General features: G+C 34.6%; 1 long non-coding RNA gene across 1 annotated transcript; it reads left to right on the top strand.

Annotated features, from left to right (window-relative positions):
- Positions 1–6,603: 6,603 nt before the first annotated feature.
- LOC126714356 (uncharacterized) lies at positions 6,604–11,332 on the top strand. The gene is made up of 3 exons (XR_007651587.1): positions 6,604–6,955; positions 8,117–8,231; positions 11,180–11,332. It is a non-coding gene; the product is annotated as an uncharacterized LOC126714356 (long non-coding RNA).
- Positions 11,333–16,137: the final 4,805 nt, after the last annotated feature.

The raw sequence follows: 16,137 nt of genomic DNA, 5'->3' as shown, positions 1-16,137 counted from the left end.
CTGATAGTGTCGGTAAATTAGAATTAGTTGGATTGTGTTTCAAGAGTTCTTGCTTTAAATACTGCCGAGGAGAAACACACATGGAGCACACCCATTCACAAAGTAGTGTTGTCAAAGGAACAGTATTCAAAACAAGTAAAGAAATTTCCATTTCGTTTAACTAAAACAAAGAAATAGTACAGCGTACAATTAAAAGCTGGAATCAGTTTGTGTCAAAACTCACTACATAACCAAGAAGAAAGGAAGATACAAGAGAATAAGATGAAGCCGAGGAAGTAGATCAGAGGAGAGGTTGGTTATAGCTCCAAGACCTTGTTCTTCCTCAATGCTTTCACATGCCCACAACTCAAACAGCAAAAGAGACCCAACTTGAGCCTGACACCGCTGAAGGAAAGGTGCAGGGAGTTGGAAGTTGAGGGGCTTTCTCTAAATATTTGCCCGCCACAAGGCAGAGGCGCTGATGGCGGAGAATCTTTCTTCTGACACACCAAAATTCTGGCATGAACAGAACCTGCTTCGGATTTTGACTAAAAGAGGGAGAGGCATCCTTTCCCCTCGATCGAAATGGAGTATTCTCTTGAACTTGTGCTTCCTGTGCCCATACCTCACTATTTTGAGTCTCATGAGGGCACGGCGCTTCCGTGGCGGAGAGAGTTCCTTCTTCCCAACCTTCGCCTCAAACATGTTGTGCTAAGGGAGGACAGCACTGAGTATAGGAGCTGTGATTTGAGAGAAAACTAAAGAATTGGTGCGAAAGTGAAGTAACTTTCTCTCCTATTTATTTAAAGAGATAAGGTGGTGGCATTTAATTCACGCATCGTCCCAAGGAACGCTACAGACAAGATGGCTTAGGCTCAATCTCCAACGCCACCTGCAACCAGAGGATTAAAGGAGTCTCTGGAAGGTGCACCTCGAACATTGGGACGCCAAAAAGTACTACGTAACCAAAAACTACATAAATACCCTTTAAGTTGTGGGCCAAGTGAATTCGCGGCCCAGGCCTGTTCTGCATGGGGACCCAGAGGCAATGGCCCACGCCGAGGAATAACCGTTACCGAGGACAACTTCCTGATCGGCACCTCGTGAAATACCTGAGGAAAGGGAGAAACTGAGCTCAAAAAGTTTTGGACAGAACCTAGGACTTGCATGGTCCTCGGACTCAAGCCTATGGGGAAATCAAGTACTGAGAAAAAATCTAAGTTTTGGATAGAACCCAGGCATTACGAAGTCCTCGGACTCAAGCCTTTTGGGAAACCGACTACTCGAATGGGGAAGGTTCTCGGCTCGAATACTGTAAAAGGTTAAAGCCAGTGCGATAAGGAGATGGCGAAACGACCCAACTTTCATTAACTTAAGGAAACTGTCCATTTGGCGAGTGACATGTCCTCGGATAGTTACTTCCTACACCATATCGAGCACTTAGCCCTAATCTTGGCTAATTTTAAGGTGAGTTTCGTTCCTCACTGGTCGGCTTTGCTATGTTAAATAATTTTATTAAAGTTATGGTGACACCTTTTTATTAGCAACACATTTTAGCCTTAGTTATCATTGATTCAAATGCTATATTACGGTGCCGAGCAGCGTTTGTAAACTTGTAAAAACATAAAAACATAACATGCGAAATAAGGTAACAACAACTTTTATTAATGTGAAAAATTATTACAACGTACAAAGAAGGGCTTAAACAAGCCTATACAAAAGATGAACTGCCAAAGCAACAATAGCATCCGCAATACAGATAAGTAAACAGTCAAGTGTCCTTTAAACTCGCCTTCAAAGTCTCTCCAATCTCTGCCTCAGTACTGCTCGTATCAGGAGAAGAACCTTCTTTAGAAAAAGATGAAGGAGAAGGAAGAAAAATCGGAACACATGGAAGCACTTCAGCAAGCTCTTGTCATCAAGGAGCGCAAAGGAAGAAGAAGATGGAGGACATGAGCAGAAGATGGAGGAGATGAATGAGGAAGATGGAGGACATGAGTAAAAGAAGGAGGAGAAGAAGAGGGAAGAAATGAAAAGAAAGAAAAAGGAGCAAAAGAGGGAGAAGGAAAAGCACCAGGATGGATCTGGTGGTGGAAAGAAGAAGAAAGAGAGGCAGAAGGAGGCGCCAGTGAACGAAGAGAGGAAGAAGCAGGGGCATTTAGTCCCTGCCCCAGTCCTGACTCCTAACACACTGGTGCCATGTTAGATATGCTCATGACAGAGCGGAGGGTGGTGATAATGGATGTCTTTGACTCGGTCACACCGAAAGTGAGATGTGACGAGTCCCTGCTTCGGATTTTGGCTAAAAGGAAGAGGAGACGAATCTTGAGTCTCCGCCATCCTTGCCTTGACCGAGCCATCTCGAGTTTTATTGGGACATGGTGTTTTTGGGAGTGAAGTGGTTTATTCATGGCTGACTACTGTGGTGAACTTTCTATCGAATAAAGTATAACCAGAGAGAAGAGGTGGACTCTGGGAGGAATCTGAGGGACTCAAGTATGAGAAAGTAAGCTTTTGTCTTCTCTCTTTATATAGGGGACGAGGAAAAGAGAGCATAATACATTCAGATCTCCAAGGAAATCTGCAAACATGAATGCGTCCGTTTAGTTCCCCCACGCCATCAAAAACTGTTGAATCTGGGAGGCCTCGTAGAGGGAAGACATTAAAGGCGCGCTTCAGATAACCAAACGGTATAAACGCATCATGCGCAAACCAAGGGAAACGTCTTGTAGGCCGGTACATTCCCTGGGCAGGTGAAGAGTCGCCAGCACCAGTCAAGGGATGAATTAAATGAGCCATAATAAAGACTCGGTATTACCAAAACCCCCCTCTCCAACCATGATGTCGGACAGCAGGGTTTTGAGGGGCTATTGTGGGGTCCAATAATTGATGGGCCAGGCCCACTTGCTGATGGAGAGTTCAAAGGCCTAAGCCGAAAAAGGTCATGGCCCGAGCTCAAGAATAGTAAGGCCCAATTGGTCCGGAGAAGCAGCCGAGGACAGTGCAGTCCTCGGCTGACCCAAAGATCCACCCAGAACAGGGGCAAAACGGTAAAGGGACATGCTTGAAGGGAAATCTAAAATATCTAGGAAAGGTTGCCTTTACCATCTTCCTCATGCATATCTCTGCGCCTAACAGAGCCTTATCCATTAACTTTATGAACCACTCCCAACAACTTTGGGTTGGGATTGACAGGACAAGTATCAGTCTTGGAAATGTCGACCCTACACGTGGACGAAGGAAAATGAGTGCAGACTAGTATAAAAGGAAAAATAAGTAATATAGAGGAGGGCAGGACGACTGGCCAGGGGAGAAAAAAGGCTCCCAGCCTACCTCCAGAAGAAAGGCTCCAAGGGTGAAAGCGTTTAAATCACATGTGAACGCCACAAAAAAAAAAACCATCGCTGGGTAACCAAGGCTTAGCCATTCGAACCCACTCTCTACAAATGATATTGTATGGGCCCATTCTTGCGCGGACCCAATCTTATCGCGGTTCGTTGCGGGACGTGACCCTACAACAATATAAATGTAAAAATGTGGGAGTTAATATGGAATATAAGGAGTTAGTGAAAATGTTTAATTTCACATTGAAAATGAGAGAGACTATTTTTTTTTTTTTTAATTGTGGTGATTAATGGACTGATATGTATTAAAGCAAATATTTAGCTAGATACATTCAGAAATAATTTCCATATTCATTGATGAGTAAATGACATTTTTATTATGGAAAATGAAGAGTCGTTCATCCAATTAATGGATTAGTTGTTAGGCCTATTTATTTATTTAGAAACTCTTTATCTCATCCATTCAATTGCGTAACTCCAACCCATCACTTCTTATCTCACCCATTCAATTGTATAACTCCAGCCCATCAGATTTATGTCCAGCAATTAATCTTGTAACACCCACTACATTAGAATAATAGACCTAATTAATCAGATTAATTTGGGATAACCAAAAAATTCAGAAATTACAAATTCTTATAATGTTGATCTAGCCATACGACATTTGTTGGGCTGTTGAGCTAGTGTTACGCCTCAATTCAAATAGTGTTGTGTATTTTCTAATAATACAAAGTTTAGCTACAAAATTAGTTGTAACTTAGACTACAACCTTACTCAATATCTTTTTATTGAAAGTGAATTTTGACAAATCCACCATTGGATTATATCTTCTTCTTATATCCTCTATGCTTATAAAATTTCTTGAAAATTAAAGATCAATAGTTATGTCATCAATAAATTGTTTAAATTGCAATTTTTTGTAATTTAAAATTATGTACAAAATATAATATTATAGATTATATAGTAAATAATATCCGATTGATATAAAATTTGACATGTGTATTAAAAGCATAAAAAATATTCAATTAAATGGTTAGATTTTCAAAATATATAGTAATTTTTACTTTATTAAGATTGTAGTCTTAGATTACAATTAATTTTATAACTAAATTTTGTCATTTTCTAATTTCAAATAAATAATATTTAGAAATATTATTTAGTTTCTTTAATTCTTTTTGCGTTATTTCCATTATTATTGAACCACTGCACCAACCAACAGCCTGCCGCTGCAAGCCTGCAACTACCTGCTGCTTGCTGCTGCACTGCACCACATTGCCTACTGCTGCTGCTAATGTATCATAGCCAACTACACAACACCAAGACAGATGCTCTTACATTATTTACTTTTATCAAAATCTTGATTTTTTGTTTTAAGTTCTTGAAATTTGTTAACATTCCTTGGGTGGTAATTCAAACTTTGAGATTCCAGTTTTATTTTGGTTTAGAGAAACTTTGGGAAAGAGTTAATAAAACTTCTCTGTTAAAAAATAAAAATAAAAAACTCTGAGCTGCTAGGCAGGCCCAGTAGCCCATGTTGATTCAAAGGAACTTGTAATGAGCCATACAACCACTTCAGGAAACTCCCCTAAAGAAAAGTAACAAAGAAACACAAAGACAAAAACCTACCAAGGGCCCAGCCCATTTTATTCATGACAGAGGACCCAAAATTTCTTTTATTTCTTTAGACAAAAGGTAGGAATGCAAAGGAGGAGAGCATAGTTGAAGAGTTCGGCCCAAGTTAAGCATTGGTAGTGCCGGGGAGTTTCATTGATTTTTAGTACGGACATTCATAGTGTTCCTTTACAGGCTACAGCTTGGTGATGAATTTGCAAAAAAAGCATTTATTACCCAAAAAGATTCATCTTATGCATGAATCACTAACCCAAGAAGACAGTATACCCATGTCAGGTTAGGTATTTCGCATAAATTCGGTTCTTATCTTAGAATAACAATGCGATGATCGATTTCCTTTAATTTGTCTTGTTTTTTCTGTCTTTACTTCTATTTTGCAATGATCAGAATCCTTCGCACGAGAAATTGCTCTCCTAATGCCTAAGAGCACTTGCAGCAGTGGAGCTAAATAGCTATATTGCTATTTTAGCTCCACCAAAACACCAAAAAGAGCATGCAATAGTGGAGCTATACTTATAATTTTTAGTTCAATTGCTATAGTGCACTGTAGCTGAGAGCTAAACAAAGAAAAACAATTTTTTACTCCTCAGCCAAATTAAAATATTATTTTTTCTTTCTTTTAATCTGCTCTGAATTGCAAATGAGTCCGGCTTCCCTTCTTTCTTCCTCCACTTTCCTCATCTTCTCTCTTCTTCCTCCACCGCCAGCCCAATCTCACAGCCCAGCCACCAACCCAGCTCCGACCCATCCCCAGCGTCGACCCATCTCGCCGATCTCCCCACCTATTCCGCCAACAAACCCATCTTGCCAATCAGACCCACTTCTCTTCCGTCGATTAGACCAAGCTGACCCAAGCCGCAAGCCGCTGATCCACGCCTCCGACCCACGCCTCTACCCAGTCCTCCATCTCAACGCTCACCCAACGCCAACAAGCTTGGGTTTTCTGAATTTCGTGGGTTTCATTCGTCGATCCAAGCTCTGGGTTTCATCATTGAAGCCGCCGCTGCTTTCCTCCGCCCATTGCTTTGGTTTTCCGTCGATCCAAGCTTTGGGGTTTTTTTTTTTTGGTTTTGCATTGCATGAATTTGATTGTCGTGGTATGGGTGTTGCCTGGTGGGTCGGGTGGGTGTGAGCTTGGTTGTTTTTTTTTCCTTTGTTATGGGCTGTGGTGGTGGTGGTGGTTGTGTGTGTGGTTGTGATTGATGTTTATTGTAGAGTATATATTATTTTATTGTGATGTTTATATTATTTTATTGTGTTGAAAGCTAAAATAGATCCACTGTTGTAGCATGTGTGTAGGTAAAATAGATAAAGTAACTTTTTGTGGAGCTAAATTGCTAAATTTTTAGCTCCACTGTTGTGGATGCTCTTAGGTGCACATAATTTTGCACCTCTTTCATTTTCAACAAAAGGCAATAGGCATATTTAGGTAAAAAATAATTTTTATATATAATTGGAATAGGACTATTACATCATTCGCATCAGTCCATATATAATCAATATATATATATTATATATATATAACTGAAACTTCTGACCTCTCCACAATTTTTCACATCAGCATTTATTTTTTAATTTTTAAATTTGATTTATTTATTTTTATTAAATATATAATCTCTCCTTTCTCTAACCAAAGACTCTTCCCCGATATAATTTTGAAACCAAAACGCCTTTGCCGACGCCATCAACTTTGAAAATCTCTCTACCCTTCTCCTTCCCCCAAAACCCAAATCTCTACCCTTTTCCTTCCCTTAAAACCCAACTCTGAAAAACTTTTAGCATGTGACCACTCCTATTTATTCTTAGAAACCATCTCCTTCCCCCCAAATTCTCACCCAAAACTCCTATAGCATGCAACCCCTCCTCTCTCTTCTTAGAAACCATTTGGTCTAAACTTGCTCAAGTAGTAGATATAGTACTAGTCTGATTTGTGTGAGCCCCGAAGCAAGATTTGGAAGAGGAGGATCAAGTTTATTTGGGCAACTCGAACTAAGACTCAGGTAAGAATCTCTATTTAATTGTTTATAACCATGTCTATGCATCTCCTAGATATGAGTTTTAGAACAATTTATTATATTTCAATGTGCAAGTAATTTAATTGTCAAAACGTATCCTTATGATTACACATATACAAAAATAGATGATTTTGAAGGAATTGGAAACGGCAGTTTTTTTGTTTTTTGGATTTTGGAACTGTAACTATTGTGTTGTTTGTTTCCACTATACTCTTGATTATAGTCAGTTATTGTTGAAATTCTAATTTGACTATGTTTTGGAGGTATTATGGTATTCTATTATTGTTGAAATTCTAGGTAGTTCTTTGATCACGTTATATGCAGGGAATGGTTGCAACAATAATGCAGGATGTGTGTTTGATAAATGTCTCAAAAAAATAAGGGCTTTGCTTCTCCTTCTTCTTCTTCACACTCTTAACAGTTTCAGAAAGAGGGTTCAGATTGTGTATGGTTGGGTGGTTGCCCCTCTCTGAACCCAATGATTTCATCAACTTGCCCTTCAAATCAACCACCCATGACCCTTCTCTTCTAAACCCTACACCCAAAGATCAATATCAAAAACAAAAAAAAAAATGTCTCAAAAAAATTGTATTGTGTCATTAATGAGGAAAACTGACGTTTTATACAAGTGCTAAGAGTAATCCAGTAAAAGCAACACTTTTCTTATGTTGCGTGTCACCATTGGATAGACACTTTTTTATATTACAATGCTGAATTTTTCGCTAAAATAAAAAAATAAAAAATCTGCCAGCAAGTGTGAGAAAGAGATAAAGACAAGAGACAGGATACAAAGGATGTATGGTTGTTTTAAGGGGAATCTTATAGTGGGTTGTATTTGAAATTGTGATATACGAATGGGTTTATATGATTTTGATTGGTGCTTTTTCTATTTGCTCCTGAGAACATGTTGGAAAACCAACATCAAAAGAGAAAGAATTAGAATAGTTGATATCTTTAATTCTTTTTTGTTCATGGTTATAAAACTTACTGCTGTATTTCAACTTCTTTTTTTTCAGGAAAAAAATCTTAATGCTTTTTTTTTTTTTTTACTTTAACTGTGAAACTTATATAATTATCTGTGTTATAGTGTTGGTGTTTGTATTGATCCCCTCTTTTTGTTGTGTTTTATTTGTGTGTGTGATTTAGATTGGTAGTAGATTGAGTTTGAGAAGAAACTATGGGGTCAAAGATAATAAATTTGGGGTGGATGCTTAGGCTCTTATGCTCAAGGGTGTGAAGGAAGCTTACTTATGTTATCAAGGTCACCTTACTTCATAGCTACTTAACCACAAAATTTCTTAATAAATATTTACACTCTTGATATCTATATATGCATCTCATATCTTAAAAATCTTTCATTTATAATAAATATATTTCCTTGGCGGAGCTTAAAGATTTATAATAAATATATTTCCTTGGCGGAGCTTTATATATAAATATATTTAGTACCATTTAAACACATTTCATAATATATTTAGTTTTCTTTGCTTTAAGAAATATTAAATTCTTTATATATGTCATTAGATTTTTTTTTTTTTAAGAAAAAAAAGTATATAAAGTTATAAAGAATTTTACCAACAAAAAAAAAAAATCTGTAATATTTTAAGATTATATATGTTTAGGATTTTCTCTCTTACCCTGTTCTCTTTGTGAAGCACTTTGGTTTACTAATATTTTAAGATTATATTTTCTTTTAATTCAAGGTATTGTTTTGTCTTTAGCTTTTTTTCAATTCAAAAGTATTAGCTCTATTAAAAAGCTTGGCTATTCTTGGCTCTATTCAGTTTATTGGCTCTATAGCTTTGTATTATAGATATCGTTCTTTTGGTTATTTGTTGTGCTTGCTTTTTAGATAAAATAGAAAAAGTTATTTAGTACGCACTAAATCTAGATTATGGGAACTATATTATTATTTAAAATTTTTTTAATCCATAACTCTTTTGATTGATATAAATTATTAATACACAATAAATCACTGGATGCTATTAAAAGAGAATTGGATGTCAAATTATAGAATAGAAGGGATTGGTTCTGTCTTCTGATTCACTGGATTGGCTATCTAATTCAATGGTATATAAGTAATTGAAGAAGGTTAATGATTAGGTAGTTCATAATATCAATTTGTTTGTTGATTTTTTGCTTTGTGTTGTGGGATTAATGGCAAATAAAGCATAATTAGTGTAGTTTTGCTAAAGGACTTTAAGGTTGAACTAGAAGCATTTCATATATATATATATATATAATCTGCATGCATATTTTGGAGGTGGATTTTTGTGTCTTAGATCCTAACTTGATATTGCTAAGATCTTAAAAGCATATCATTTAGTTTGAATATTTATGTATGTATATATGTGTATTTTCGAGCAAGTCTTAGTGCTAGAGCTAAAGAAAGTGTATGTAGGAATCTCCATCTTTAATCAAAGGGGAAAGTGTATGGTTCAAATGGATGCACCAAAACCCCAGGGGAGAATCCAAAGACTTAATTTGGTTGGAAATTTTTATTATTATTTGTGAATTTGAAAATTTTGGAGTGGGAGTTGGTATGGGGCCCAGAAAGACTTAATTGAAAACATAAAATTTTTATTATGTTTATCTTTTGCTGGTGAAGAGGGACTGAGGGAGAAAATTTTGGTGTTGAGGCTACTGGAGCTTGGGTTTTTCTCAAGCTTTCAAGCCTCTTTGTGAAGATACATAGGTGGGTTTTGGTTAGGATGTCTCTAAATTGTAAGCTCTCCGGCCTTAATGGTAGATTACCAAACTGTTCCAAGCTGAAGAAGGCAAAGGAACCTTTACATAGGCCTAATTCTGTTAGAAAATGGAGAAGAAAGCTTTTGTTTTTCTTCTGTCTTTTAGTTTCTGTTGTTCTGAAATAACTTTTAGATCAAAGTTGTGGGCTCCCATTAATTCAACTCATAATTTTTTAGTCATTAGACAAGGAACTTGAATTCAAATCTTGCCTACACAAAAAATTAATTGATATCTTGGCCTAATGATAAGGGTTATAATCATGAAACTAATGTCATAATTTTAAATAAAAAAAAATCCTATCGTAGTTATTTATATATATATATATATAAAAGATTTACATCAAAGTTAAAAACCTAAAAGAGGCAATGTAATTTCTCAGAAAGACCTGAGCATCTAACACTGAAAGCACAATTGATATCAAGGCCAGTTTGTGCAGTTCATTGCAGCCTAATTCACTGGGGAAGCTACCTAAACAGCTTTTGGAGTTTTAAAATCAATGGGTGTCAAATTGCTTCCTACTTTAGGATCCCCTCGAATTGATGCAGTATTAAATAATAATTGATTGAGATCAAAGTATGAATCCCTTTACTGTTTATATGTGAGTGTGTGTGTATATAATGTATTGTGTAATGCTTGAGTTCTAAAGATCTAAGGTATGTTATTCTAATACATGAGAGATTTGCCAAGGCCCACTTGGTTTATTATAATTTTATATAGATTATAAACCACTAGCATCATGCTTTAACTTCCTTATTATCTGAATCAGATCAGGTGTTGTGTTTATAGCTTTTAAATTGCATCTTTAATAGCTCTAGCCTTTTACTGTGTTTGTCTTGACTGTTTCATTTGACTTGAATTGTCTTTTACATTGCTTTAAATACAAATTTTGTATTTGTAGAACCAATTTTGTAGTCAACGTATGATCTCTAAGTTAATTACAGTTTAATTGGACTGTAGTGAAAATTGGAGTTCTTATAAAATAAAAAAGAATAGAAGAAGAAAAACATTTTGAATTGGACTATGCTGAAAAAATTGGTCAGAAATGAGAGATGGACTAGGGATGCAAGGTCGTTTGAAGCTGAAAATAGGATTTTAATACAGTGATCAGTTTTGCTATTATGATTATCGTTCTTTATGTAGTTGAATAATTGAGTGGCAAAAAGATCACAGTCCTCTTCAAATTCAAATAAGGGTAAGCATGTTATGGAAATATTCTTAGATAAGCGCATATTTCTGTGATTACACTATATGGCAAATACATTACAAGGCATTTGTTTTTAAACTATTGATCACTGTGTGTGATAGATCTCTCTATTGAATTGGCTTTTACATGTAATTTCTTCCTTCTAATTTGATATACAATTTAAGGAATCTATGTGCAAATTTTGGATTGGATATTAGCTTTAGGATGTTGATTATGATGACAGAATTTTGTATAACCTTAAACACATTCTTATGTAGTGACCACATGACACTTCTTAAAGCTTTTGAAGGATAGAAGGATGCAAACTGTAATGAAAAGAGTCCTGTCACCTTGCAAATGATAGAGGATATGAGAATGCAATTTGTGGATCTATTTAACATTGGCTTTGTAAACAAATTGATGAGTGCTAATGTAAGCTCTTTAAGATTTTCAAATTTTAAAGCATTTGATTTACTAAAATCTTATAGTTACTAAAAATTTTCCCGTGCATCGCATGGATTAGCGACTAGTAAAAAAAATGCAAAATTTATACAATTGTTAGGATACTTTTTTTTTATACCTAATTTTATTTGAGTACCACCTATTTATTTTCAAATACCACTAATAAGTTAATAGGTTTTCCCAAATATTTTTTACTCTACTATTATGTTAATAACAAACGTTTCATATCTCATCACTTAAATTGGGTTATGATATGAATTATCACAAAAACCCCAAAAAACTTATATTTTATCCAATTTTATTATCATTATTTAGCTAAGCCCAAAACCAGTCCTATGAACTCAATACACACATCCTATTCTATTTAAAATCCAAGAATACTTATGCTTGGCAATATTTGAAAAGCTCATGATTCAAATTTATGGCAAAACAATTTTATCAATGGAATTCAAATCCATAATCAAAGCCCATAGTTTAAACCAATAGCAATTTATTTATTCAAAACCTGATTCACATTAACAATATCAAAGCTCAATTCTCATTGGCAATATCAAAACCCAATTCTCGCTGGCAATATTTAAAACCCAATTCTCATTGGCTTATCAAAATCAAAACCCAATTCTCATTGACAATATCAAAGTCCAGTTCTCGCTGGCAATATTTAAAACCCAATTCTCATTGACAATATCAAAACCCAATTCTCATTGGTAATATCAAAGTTCAGTTCTTACTGGCAATATTTAAAGCCCAATTTTCATTGGCAATATCAAAGCCCAATTCTCATTAGCAATATCAAAAACTCAACTTACGTTAGCACTATTAAAAGCCCAAGCTAACTACTTGGCACTATTTTATCGAAAGCTCAATGTTATCAATACTTGGAAAAATACTATATCATAATTATTTCACTAAAATACTTGGCTTTGAGCGTGCAATGAGACTTTTTTGGGATTTAGTGATCTTATTTTATAGCCCAAAAAAAAAAACTGTCTTTATTTTTTATATATAATTTTTATTTTGAAAATCTAATTTATAAGTGGATAAAGTAATTTGAAAATCAATAGAAGAGTGACCCTATTTTTTAGGCAATATTTTAGTGGGAGTTAGAATTATATTTTTACTGGATTATCTTTTAGTTTTATCTCTATTTAAACATAGTGGTGTAAGGGCATTTTTGAACAAAAAAAAAAAGAGGATCCCAAAGGGGAAGCCCCTTAAATAATACTAGCCTCATCGCACGCGCAAGCCTCATTACACGCGTAAGCCTCATCACACGCACTTCACGGTGCGATGAGGCTTTTTTTTTTTGTTTAATTTCATAATTTTTCATTCATCTCAATTTGAGACGTTTCTCTCTTTTATCCAATTAAACTATATGCATAGTGATTTTTATTTTGAACATAGAAAACACATTCATTAAAATGAAAAGGAAAAAAAAAAAAAAGGCAGCTCAAATAGATATGAAGAGAAAACAATTCAAACACCAACATAAATAAATAAATAAATCATTAAAACGAAAAAAAAAAAAAGGGAGTATAATTAAAAATTACATTTTTTTTATATTTCAAAAAAAAAAAAAGAAGAAGAGATTTGAAAAAATAAAAACAAAAACCAAAACCAAAATTTAAAAAAAAAAAAAAAAAAAAAAAAAAAAAAAACGTTGGATTAGAATTTAGAAGAAAGGAAACCCAAAAGAAGAGAGACAGAAACCTTTAAGTCTTGATAAAGGAGAAAAAAAGTGAAAACATTGGGCTTAGTGGTCCTATTTTATAGCAAAAAAAAAAAAAAAATTAAAGCAATTTGAAAATCAACAGGAAAGTAACCTTATTTTTTAGGCAATATTTTAGTGAGAGTTAGAGTTGTATTTTTACAAGATTGTCATTTAGTTTCGTCTTTACTTAAACATAAGAGTGTAGGGGCATTTTTTAACCAAAAAAAATGAGGATCCCAAACAAGAGAAACCTCTTAAATAATAGTATAAACTAGTCTCATCACACGCGCTTCACGCGTGCAATGAGACTTTTTTTGGTTTAGTTTCATAATTTTTCATTCATCTCAATTTGAGACGTTTTTCTCTTTTATCCAATTAAACTACATGCATAGTGATTTTTATTTTGAACATAGAAAACACATTCATTAAAATGAAAAAAAAAAAAAAAAAAAGGCAATACAAACAAATGTGAAGAGAAAACAATTCGAACACCAACATAAATAAATAAATCATTAAAAAGAAAAAAGGAAGCACATTAAAAATCACTTTTTAAAAAAAAAATTCAAAAATAAAGAAGAAAAGATTTGAAAAAATAAAAACAAAAACCAAAAAAAAATAAGTGGGATTAGAATTTAGAAGAAAGGCAACGAAGATAAAAAAAAGGAGAGGGAAAAAAAGTGAAAACGTTAGGCTTAGTGGTCCTATTTTATAGTAAAAAAGAAAAAAACTAAAACAATTTGAAAATCAACAGGAAAGTGACCCTATTTTTTAAGCAATGTTTTAGTGGGAGTTAGAGTTGTATTTTTACAGAATTGTCTTTTAGTTTTATCTCTACTTAAATATAAGAATGTGGGGGCATCTTTAAACCAAAAAAATGAGAATCTCAAACAGGAGAAGCCTCTTAAATAAAAGTATAAACTAGCATCACCATACGCGTTTTGTGCATGCAATGAGATTTTTTTGTAGAAAAAAAAAAAAAAAAAAAAACCCTATGTTTTTATTTTATATATATAATTTTTATTTTGAGAATCTAATTATAAGTAGATAAAGCAATTTGGAAATCAACATGAGAGTTGCCCTATTTTTTAAGTAATATTTTAGTGGGAGTTAAAGTTGTATTTTTATTGAATTGTCATTTAGTTTTGTCTCTATTTAAACATAGGGGATGTAGGGGTGAAAGGCCCAAGATCATACAATGGGCCTTGGATCCCGTATGGAGAATTCAACCACGTCCGAGGAGAAGGCATGGGTGCCAAAAGAGCTCCCGGCCCAATTCTTATGGGCCTGAAGATGTTTAAAAGGCGGTCCGAGGAGAAATGTCTCCTCGGACGTACCAAATATGGCTCGAACATGCACTCTGCCAGCTAAAAGGATTCACCCCAACGAGCATTAGTAACAAGGATGAGTCCCACAAGCCCGTAAGAAGGAAGAAAATGTAGAATGCCAAGGGTGAGGCTACAACTGCCACATTAAACGCATGGCAGTTACTTTTCTGGCCGCATTAATGTGGAGAGGACTTGTGAACAGTGTTATTTTGGCTACCACAACTCACAGAAAGATGGGGGGATGTCCGATGGAACAGGTACTCAAGTGAAGGTCCAGATGATCAACAAGTGTAAGGCCCCGATGACTTCAAGAGGGTTATATAAGAAAGGGGAGTCCCCATGAAGAAGTGGACGGAGAAAAAAAGGAACTTAGAACAGAAGAACAGTGCAGAACCATAGCCTTTGAGCAGGGACCGATATACATCCTCCACGTCTCCTCGGACTGAATATCTAATGGACATGAAGGGGATTTCCTTACTTTCAATTACTGCATGGCCCAAATTTTAGTTAGTATACACTTCGTTAAGGCCTAGTTCTGAAGCCCACTCTCTATAAATTCATTGTATCGAGTTCCTTGGGCCAGAACCACACACCTGTTGGGCTTGGGCCTTGAATCGTGCCCCTACAGGGGATATGGGCAGTTTTGAATAAAAAAAAAATGAGAATCTTAGAGAAACCCCTTAAATAGTACTCCCTCTGTCCCACTTTGTTTGTCCTGTTTGAAAAGTCAAACATTTTAAGGGAACATCATTTATTGTCTTGTCTGTCTTATAAAAATATATAAGTTTACAAAATTACCCTTAAATAAATTTATCAGCTTTTTTTAAAAGGAGTTATTCTTAATGAGGCTTAGGGGTATAATAGGAACATTAGTAAACTAATAACTTTTATTTTTAGAAACAGGACAATATTTTGGGACATCCCAAAATGGAATAGAGGACAAACAAAGTGGGACGGAGGGAGTAACATAGATTAAATAGTAGTGTGTGTATATATATATATATATATATATATCATTATTTACTAAGTCTTTTATATTCTCTCATAATTTTTTTTTAAAAAAAGTCTTTTATTTTCTTGAACGATATTATTGTGTGTTGTTACATTTCTAACTATTAAAACCCAAATACCTATATTTGCTTCGAAGCCCATATCTCCTGTCAACTAGTTAAAATAAAAAATAAGAGGCGTAATTATACTTTTGGTCCCTACATTTTTGGCCATTTCTCGATTTGGTCCCTAAACTGATTTTGCTCTTAGGTCAGTCCTTGAAATCAAAAAATCAATTCTATTTTGGTCTCTACCGTCAACACACTAACAAAAAAATCCTACATGACTAACAGAGTGCATAAGTGACATGTTAGATGCTGACGTGGCTAATAATTTAATAATAAAAATACCATGTCAGCATTTAAATTAATAAAAAATTTATTTAATTTTTAAAAATGCCACCTCAACTCCATGTAAGTTTCTAAATTAAAAAATAATAATTTATCAATTTTGATCAAATAAAAAAGAGGAAAATCAAAATTAAAAATAAAATCAGTTAAGATCTGTGTTCATCTTGATCATGAACACATAAGAACAACAACTTAGAATATTCAAACACAAGAACAAAAGAATAGAAACCCCAACCTAGAACCAACCCATATGTTAGGACCCTGTCACACCGTATACTAAATTAAAAAACCAAACCCCAACCCAACCCAGATCTATTTATCTCTCTCTCTCTCTCTCT

This window comes from Quercus robur, chromosome 2 (assembly GCF_932294415.1).
Source record: "Quercus robur chromosome 2, dhQueRobu3.1, whole genome shotgun sequence".
Lineage (NCBI taxonomy): Eukaryota > Viridiplantae > Streptophyta > Magnoliopsida > Fagales > Fagaceae > Quercus > Quercus robur.
Note: the sequence above shows the minus strand (reverse complement) of the source record. Positions and strands in the feature narration are given on the sequence as shown.